We start from the raw sequence: 9,861 nt of genomic DNA, 5'->3' as shown, positions 1-9,861 counted from the left end.
GATGTGTTAAAGGTATTTAGCTTATCTGGGTTTAAAAAAGGTTTGGACATGTTCCTGGAGCAGAAGTCCATAAACTGTTATTAACCAGATAGCCTTGGGGAAAGCCACTACTTATGCTGAGCATTAGCAACTTGGGAACTATCTGCTCTTTGAATTCCTGCCAGGTCCTTGTGGTCTGGATTGGCCATTGTTGGAAAGAGGATACTGGGCTTCACGGTCCCTCACTCTGACCAAGCATGGCATTTCTTATTTTCTTATGTAAGAGATGCACAAATGTGCCTTTTCAATGGTGGGACTCATGTTGTGGAATGCTCTTTCAGATGGTCTGTAGGAAATTAATGATAAGTTATTCAGGAAAAAAATTAAAGTCCTATATTTCCAGGATGCATATTCTTAGGCTTTTGATGTGATTGCCTACATTCTTTTTCTGTATTTTTTACCAGTTTGTTTATAGGATTTAATTTTTGTAATTTTATATATTTACATTGTTTGTCTTGTATTGTTAATTTCTTTTGCTCAATGTTTTTATATACTGTAATTACTCAGATATGTTTCATTATAAGCAGAATTTTAGAATTAATAAATAATAATAAATGCACATTTTAAGACTAGAAGGTAAACAACACCTGAGTATCATCAGCATGTCAGGACGGAGTGGATTCTGGGAGAATGGCATGACTGGTTATCGATAGAGGCCCCTTCCTGATAGCATAGCAACAACATCGGCCCAAAATGCTGTAGGTCCATGCTGTATATTAACAATTTTATCCAAATAAATATTATTATAAAATTCATGGATGACCATAAGAGCTTATGAAATGTCATAATGAGTCAGACAAAAGGACTATCAAACCCAGCATCCTGTCTCTTACAGTGGCAAATCCAGGTCACAAGTAGAGGTGTACACTGTATGTTTTTGTATGTTGCTTTTGTTTCATGTAACTTGATTTGTTTTTAAAATGGCTCATTGTGTTTTTTTATTTTTCCCTAATTTTTAATTTTCCCTAATTTTGCACTTAGTCCATTAGTACACACTAACATGAAATTCAAAAAGTAAAAACATTTAAGTGTATTTTTTTTTATTTTGTGGTTCCAATGACATTGCCTATTTTATTTTAAGTGAATGCTCATCACTAGTCACAAGTTCACAATGGGGCAGATATTAAAATCTACGCCCAATTTTATAACATGCACGCGCAGTTGTGTGCATGTTATAAAATCTGGGGTCAGTGCGTGCAAGGGGGTGCACACTTGTGCACCTTGTGCGCACTGAGCCGCGCAGCCTTCCTCCGTTCCTTCCGAGTGTTTAATAAATGGGAAGGATTGGATCAGGTTATTTTTTTGTATTATTATTATTTTTTGGTTTGCCCCCCCCAAAAAAAAAAAAACAAAAAACAATGATAGGAAAAACAACACAAAATTTCAAGTTTTTTCCTACCAGTTTTTTAAAATTCTCATAATGCAATGAAATAGGAAATATTGTTGGAATTTCTTATTTCATTGTAAATGAATACCCACCCTTAGTAACTACAATTGTAGTAATTTTCAAAAGCTATTTACCTGCATAAACTACACTTATATGGGTAAATCCTATGGACAATTCAATTGCATTCAATAGCAATTTTCAAAAGCCCACTTATATGTGATCAGCACTCCAACCAGCTGCCGACCTGCCTGAAACCCACCAAAGGCTCCTGAGTATTTTCTACCCTCCCTCTCCCTGTTTCCCTTCTTGTTTAACCTGTTTAACCTGTCCTCTCCCTCTCTGCTGCTTTCTTGTTTCCAGTTGCTCTGTCTCTCTCTCTCTTGTTGTTTCTCTGCCACACAGACGCTGCCCGAGGTCCCCGGAAGTGCTGCCTCGCTCCTACCCCTTGCCTGACGACACTGAACGCCAGGAAGGGGGATTTAAAATCGAAGAGGGGAGCGGAGGCATCGCGCACCGGCGCCACGCCCAAAAGGGGCATGCCCCTTTGTACACCCCTTCGTACACCCCTGAGAAACCATGGAACCGATTACAACAACACTACACATCCACCAACTTTCAACATGGACAAGGAAAATGAACTACCAATTGAATATCCAATCGCCATCTGCATAAACAAAGGTAAATATGAGAATATTTACTTAAAGAACAATACTAGAGAGAGAACAAAAAAGACAATGACATCCTCACACAATAATTTGAAACAGATACAAAAGAACCCTATTTCTATTTCCAAAACTTCTGCAGTAAACAAACTAATCATGCTAACATTCATCTTAGTAAATGCATATTCAGTTGCAAAGAAATTCCCAATCATCACGGACTTACTGTATGACAATAATCCAAACTTTGTTGCAATAACGGAATCATGATTAAAAAAAGCAGACATAGTTCTAAAAAATCAAATAGCACACAAAAATTACGAAGTATTTTCAGTCCCCAGAATAAATAAACGTGGAGGAGGTCTCTTACTAATTATCGAAAAAACCTTTAAATGTAAACCTATCCAAATAACACCCCCCCCAAAATAATGAATTGCCATTTTTTATACCAACAATTTACAAATATGCCTCATCTACTGCCCACCAAGCCTCCTAGAATTAAATATATCACTGCTAATTGAGTTCCTTACCACATATTTGAACATCTCTAAACCAACCATAGTGCTAGGAGATTTTAATCTTCACATGGACGCCCACCCTTTAACAAATGCATGCCAAACACTATTAGATGCTATGTCAGCATTAGGCTTCTCACTAATAACTAACAAACCAACACATAAAGCTGGACATTCACTAGATCTCACCTTCATCAACCACAACTGTTTAGAACACTGTAAAACTGAATACACACAAATTCCATGGTCAGACCACTTCCTTATTCATTCTGACGTAAAATTTCTTAAACTTCAAATCAAACAAAATCATAAACCCATAGAATTTAAATACAGACCTTTTAATATTGAAAAACGAAACGACAAACTAGAGGAAAAACTAACTGATATTGACTACAACAACTGTAGTTCTGCCACAAAAACATGGTTAGAAACAACCAAACAAATAGCTGACAAAATAAACCCCATCAAATCAATACAGAAAAAAGAAGCAAGACAAAATAACCCCTGGCATAATGTAAAAATAAAAGATGCAAAAAGAACTCTCAGATCAATGGAAAAAAGATGGAGAAAACACAAAACAACTGATAACCTAACCAAATACAGAAAACAGCTAGCTTTTTACAAACATCTAATACTCAATGCTAAGAAAGAATATTTTAGCAATAAAATAGAAAAGTTTGCGAACAATCCAAGAACACTATTCTCAATAGTCTCAAACCTAACCAGTGATAAGCAAGAATCAACACAAAACCTACTAGAAGCAAAATGTAATGAAATCGCCAAATTTTTCAGTGACAAAATTACTAAATTAAGAGACAAACTTCCAACGCTGCCAACCAAGAAATCAAAATGCAAAAAAGAGTTGTCAACCAATGGACATCATTCACTGAGATATCTGAAATGGAACTGGAACAAATGCTAAAAAATGTAAACCCCGCCCCACACAAAATTGACGCAATACCAACAATCAAACTTAAGAAATCAGTTAACACAGTCAGCCATACACTAACCAAAATCATAAAGCTATCCCTAGAAGAAGGAAGAATGCCAGATATACTGAAAGGAACAATGATAAAACCAATCACTAAGAAAAAAAACAGTGATCCCCTTATCCTGAACAACTACAGACCAGTATCAAATCTTCCCTTATTAGCTAAACTAATTGAAAAAAACAGTACAGAAACAGCTAGCAGTACACCTGGATGACAATAACATACTGTATCCATCACAACACGGATTTCGAAACCACTACAGCACAAAGACATTGTTCCTCTCTCTAACAGATAACATTCTAAGAGGTTTTGATAGCGGTAAACACTATATTCTAATAATGCTCGACCTATCGGCAGCATTTGACACAGTAAACCATAAAATACTACTAAATAGACTAGAAGAAATCGGATTACAAGGCAAAACATTAAACTGGTTCAGTTCATATCTAAAAAACAGGTTTTTCCAAGTTCAGATCAATAACACATTATCAGAAAAAATCAATCTGAAAACAGGAGTTCCGCAGGGATCAGCCCTGTCTGCAACCCTTTTTAACATATACATGCTGCCATTATGCCACTTACTGGCAGGACTAGGAATTATACATTACATTTATGCTGACGATATTCAACTAATTCTACCTATAGATGACACAATAGAGAAAACATTAAATCTAGCTAACATGTACCTAAGCATTATAAAACAACTACTAACCCAAATGGAACTTATAATTAATATTGATAAAACAGAATTTCTACACCTACAACAGAAAAATACTGAAATCAGCCAAACTTCAATAATAGTCAAAGACAACCAGAAAATTGAACTAGCTGGGAAAATATGTAACCTTGGAATAATAATGGACCTTGAAATCAATCTAAAACAGCACATATCACTAAAAGTAAAAGAAGGATATGCAAAACTCATGGTACTCAGAAAACTAAAACCACTACTAACTCAGGCACTAATCTTCTCCAGCACGGATTACTGTAATGCCCTTCTGCTAGGACTCCAAAGATAACACTAAGACCACTTCAAATACTTCAGAACATAGCAGCTAGAATACTAACCGGAAAAAGAAGGAGGGACCATATAACTGACACCCTAGCGGAACTACATTGGTTACCAATTGAACACAGAATTAAATACAAAACCCTATGTACCATCCATAAACTAATTCATGATGAGAAATCAGACTGGCTAAACACAGCATTACGTGTACACGTCCCACACAGAAACCTTTGATCAGCAAATAAAGCACTCCTAACCATTCCTTCAGTAAAAACAACAAGGCTAACCCAAGTGAGGGAAAGGGCCTTATCAATAGCAGATCCCACAATATGGAACACATTGCCTCCAGAGATCAGATTACAAAGTGACCTCAAGGCATTTAAGAAAAGTTTAAAAACATGGCTTTTTAAACAAGCATTTTACAAAAAGACGGGAGAATAGGAATTATTCAGGAATAGGCAGATAAGCATCGACACACAGTACTTAGGACGATACAGTAGAGTAGTCTATGAACTCTACATCACAGTAAGCATATTGATAACACTATGTATGATAAATTTACCCGTGAAAGTACCTTCGGTACACTAAGTCATGACCTACCTCTCTAAAAATTATCTTGTCTAATGATATATTGTAACCGAACCTTTGACGGAACCTGTTAGAATGTACTATAGTACACTTTTACCTACATTAAATATGTGCCTACATGTAAACCGTTGCGATGGTATATAACTTAGCGACGGTATAGAAAATATTTTAAATAAATAAATAAATAAATTACATGTGTAAAGCCCAATATTATGTGTGTAAATGCTTTTGAAAATCAGGCCCTTGGTGTGTTCCCTTGATTTAGTAGTATTTGAAATTATAAATAACTATCCTTTATTTACCTTTTCCACTCCACTCACAATTTTATTAACTTCTATCATATCCATTCCAAGCTGTAGAGCCTTGACCTTTGAAATCTTTTATCATCGGGAACCATTCCATCACCTTTATAATTTTTGATGCCCTTCTCTGGATATTTTCTAGGTTTACTGTGTCTGTTTTGAGATGGGATGACCAGAATTGCACACAGTACTCGAGGTGTGGTCACAGCATGATATGATACAGATACAATATGACATTCTCTGCATTGTTCTCCATTCTTTTTCAGATCTTTCATTCTATTTTCTCTTATGACTGCCACCAGATACTTAGATGAGGATTTCAAGGTATGGCCAACAAGGACTCTAAATTCCTTTTCTTGGGTAGTGACGCTAAATTAGGAACCCAGCATTGTGCATCTGTAGTTGGGATTATTTTGGACTTGTCCACATTAAATTTCATCTGCCATTCAGATGCCTAGTTTCCTAGTCTCGAAAGATCCTTCTGCAGTTCCTCACAATCCACTACTATTTTAACAACTTGAACAATTTTGTTTCACCTACAAATTTGATCACCTCATTTATTGTTCTCTTTTCCAGATCATTAATGAGCATGTTAAACAATACAGGCCCCAGTACAGATCCCTGGACTATGCCACTAATGATCTTTCTGTTATGCCTGTCGGTCGCAGATGGCTGCGACCGTGAGTACTCACTGCTTGCTCTACACTCCTTCCCTCCATGGGTCTGCTCACTGCATGGGCCTGCCTGCATCGCCACATTCCTCGGGCCTCCTCGTGAAGGCATGGACACCGCTACTTCCTACTCCGATGTCGGGCCCTACTTGGCACATCTCAAGTCCTGCCTTTGAAGCCGCTTCGGCAGGAACCTCGGGGGCATCCCCATTTGATGATGTCATCGGACTCCTGTACTTAAGCTCCATCTGGCACCCACCCTTGGGGGTCTAATGCTCTAATGCTCAGCCGGCTCTCCTCCGATCTCTGGGTATCTGTCTACTTGAACTGCTGGGATTGGCCTTGTGGGTTAGCCTACACTCTCCTGTCTACACCCATTACGCTGCAGCTCCAACCCACAGGGCTGTCCTACTGCAGAATCTCCTGTCCGGCTATTCCTGTGCCCATCGTTCCACTGTCTGCCTGGCGCCCTCTCTCTTCAGACTCTTCAAGTATTGTCTACAGTCTGCTACCCTACGGGGTCACCTCCTGGTCTCTGGGGATCTCTCCACTACTGTGCCCAGAGCTTCCCGCTACTCCAACACCTCACCTTCTGATGGTGCAGACCTGTGGGGCTCCTCCCCATGGTCTATATCAACACGCACCTCGGGCCAAGGGTCCACACACACACCAATCATAACACTTTCTCCAGTTGGAAAATTGACAATTTAGTTCTTCTCTCTATTTATTTTAAGATTACTTATATCCCACCTTTTACTGTTCCTACCTTTTAACCAGTTACCAACCAGTTGTGGTTTTTCATAATGATATTCCTTTTACTTAAACTTACTATTGCAATATCCAGGACAAATGTCTTGTTTTAAAATTAATATTGTTGATTAGGTTGGATCACATTTGATTCTTTAACTATACAATTCTCTGCACATCACTAATTACATTGACAAACAATTGTTAAGTCTAGAAATTAAATGTTACTTTACTTGTGTAACAAATGTTTAGTGACCTGGAAAGTAGATGAAAACATAATTGGTTAATGAATAAACACAAAGGCAATTATTTAATGATTGAATACTTCCTTTCTAGATTAGCCAATAGAATTGTGACATATTTTCCCAGAGTTACAATGGATAAAGATGGGAGAACTAGTTTAGCCAAATTTATTACTGGGCTTACTCTATTAATACAAGATCTCCAGGTGGCTTTTGCACCTTTATGTAATCTATGGTTGAAGGTCCCATAGGACAGCCAACATTAGGGATGTAAATCGGGCTTCGGACGATTGAAAATATCATCGATATTTTCAAAATCGTCAGAAATCGGGGACTCCCCCAAAACAATAGGAAAACCCAACGATATTGTTCATGGGGGTTCTCTTATCATTTTGGGGGAGGGCGGAAAAAACGGCACACAAAAATAACCCCTAAACCCACCCCGACCCTTTAAAACAAATCCCTTAGCTTCCCCCACCCTCCTGACCCCCCAAAAAACTTTTTACAGGTACCTGGTGGTCCAGTGGGGGTCCCGGGAGCGATCTCCCGCTCCCAGGCTATTGGCTGCCACTAATCAAAATGGCACCGATGGCCCTTTGCCCTTACCATGTGACAGGGTATCCGTACCATTGGCCGGCCCCTGTCATATGGTAGGAGCACTGGATGGCCCGCACCATTTTTAAAGATGGCACCGGCCATCTAGTGCCATCATCGGGGTTCAGGGGAAGCGGGGTTCAGGGGAAGCGAACCACGAAATGGATTCTCCCCAAACTTCGAAGAAAATTTGTTTTTCGGGTTAGTGCGTGGGGGAGAGGCACATTTATTTTAAAAAAAAACAAAAACACCCCAACCCTTCAAATTTACTGTATTACAACCCCCCCCCCCCCCCACCACCACCATCCCGATCCCTCCCCAAGACTTACTAAAAGCCCTGGTGGTCCAGCGGGGTCCCGCGAGTAACATCTCCCTCCGGGCCATCAGGCTGTCGGGCCTGCTATGAATCAAAATGGTGCTGATGGCCCTTACGATGTCACAGGGGCTACCAGTGCCATTGGTCGGCCCCTGTCAATTGGTAGGAGCAATGGATGGCCGGCGCCATCTTGGGTTCCTACCATGTTGCATGGGCTGACCAATGGCACCGGTAGCCCCTGTGACATAGTAAGGGCAAAGGCTATCGGCGCCATTTTGAATACTGGCAGCCGACAGCCCGAGTGCAGGAGATCCCTCCAAGACTCCCGCTGGACCACCAGGGACTTTTGGCAAGTCATGGGGACCTTCAGGGGCTACCGGTGTCATTGGTCAGCCCCTGTCACATGGTAGGAGCACAAGAATGCGCCAGCCGTCTGTTGCTCCTACCATGTGACAGGGGCCGACCAATGGCACCTGTAGCCACTGTGACATAGTAAGGTCAGCTATTGGTGCCATTTTGAATACCGGCAGCTGACGGCGTGAGTGCAGGAGATGGCTCCCAGACCCCCCGCTGGACCACCAGGGAGTTTTGGTAAGTCTTGGGGGGGTCAGGAGGGTGGTGGGTTGTAGTTAATTAAATCTTAGCTGGGAAACGAATAAGAATGAATGCATGAACGTATTGGTGGCCCCCCTTGCCGTATGCAACGTATCTGCCCCTGACAAATACGAATACTGAATGCAACGTATGTGGTCCCTCTGCACATCCCTATCTTTTTCTATCTAAGTAACTAGCCTAGCTTGCAACTGAATATAGATTTGAGAACTTAAACTAGCTCTGAGTGCAGCCACCTTCCGCAGAGACAGACCACCTCCCGGCCTTCAAGATCACCCCTGCAAAGAAAGTGCATGGCACGCCGCCTACTTAAGTATATATAGTGCTAGGTCAACAGGAAAAGCATCACTGACCACTGAGTGAGAGCGCGATTGGCTGCATTGCAAAAATTCTTTCGCTGGTCTCCTTGCCAACCTGTCTGGCCCACTCTGACAGGGCTGTGATGTCACTGATGACTCACAGGAAAGGGTTTGGTTTTTGTCTATGGATACTCCCAAATGGCGTTCTCTGATTTCAAATGTCTGCTAAGAAAAGCGCGCAGCGCCAAACGTATGGACGGATGATATGTTATATTCGTGGGGAATCATGATACGTTTCGCGACTCCATGAATACAACAAATATGGACATTTACGTTGCGGATTGCCAATACTTTGCAAATGAATGTACACCCCTATACTTCAGTTCAGAGTTGCTGTTTGACAAGACCATGGATGGGAGTGGAGTAGATGCAACCTCCTTTACTGAATAGAAAGTATGGAAAAAGTTAGGAAACCTGAAAGTGGACAACGCCTTGTGTCTGGATGAGGTACATCTCAGGATACTGAGGGAGCTCAGAGATGTGCTGGAAGGTCTGCTGAAAGACCTGTTCAATAGTTCCCTGGAAACGGGAGTGGTGCCGCATGATTGGAGAAGAATGGCTGTTGTCCCATTTCACAAGAGTGGTATCAGAAAGGAGGCTGGAAACTACAGGCCAGTTAGCCTCACCTTGGTGGTGGGAAAATTAATGGAGACTCTGCTGAATAAAAATATGCTTGAGTTACTGGACCCCAGACCACATGGATTCACCAGGGGAAGATCCTGCCAGACAAATCTGATTGACCTTTTTGACTGGGTGATGAGAGGACTGGATCAAGGAAGAAAATTTGGATTTTACTTGGATTTCAGTAAAGTTTTTAATATGGTCCCGC

The 9,861-nt window shown here is 40.7% G+C and overlaps 1 long non-coding RNA gene across 1 annotated transcript; it reads left to right on the top strand.

Moving 5' to 3' along the window:
• The first annotated feature begins 1,932 nt into the window (after positions 1-1,932).
• LOC115089593 lies at positions 1,933-6,147 on the top strand. The gene is made up of 3 exons (XR_003856184.1): positions 1,933-2,104; positions 5,758-5,815; positions 6,068-6,147. It is a non-coding gene; the product is annotated as an uncharacterized LOC115089593 (long non-coding RNA).
• Positions 6,148-9,861: the final 3,714 nt, after the last annotated feature.

The sequence above is a fragment of the Rhinatrema bivittatum genome, chromosome 4, assembly GCF_901001135.1.
Source record: "Rhinatrema bivittatum chromosome 4, aRhiBiv1.1, whole genome shotgun sequence".
In the NCBI taxonomy this organism is placed as follows: domain Eukaryota; kingdom Metazoa; phylum Chordata; class Amphibia; order Gymnophiona; family Rhinatrematidae; genus Rhinatrema; species Rhinatrema bivittatum.
Note: the sequence above shows the minus strand (reverse complement) of the source record. Positions and strands in the feature narration are given on the sequence as shown.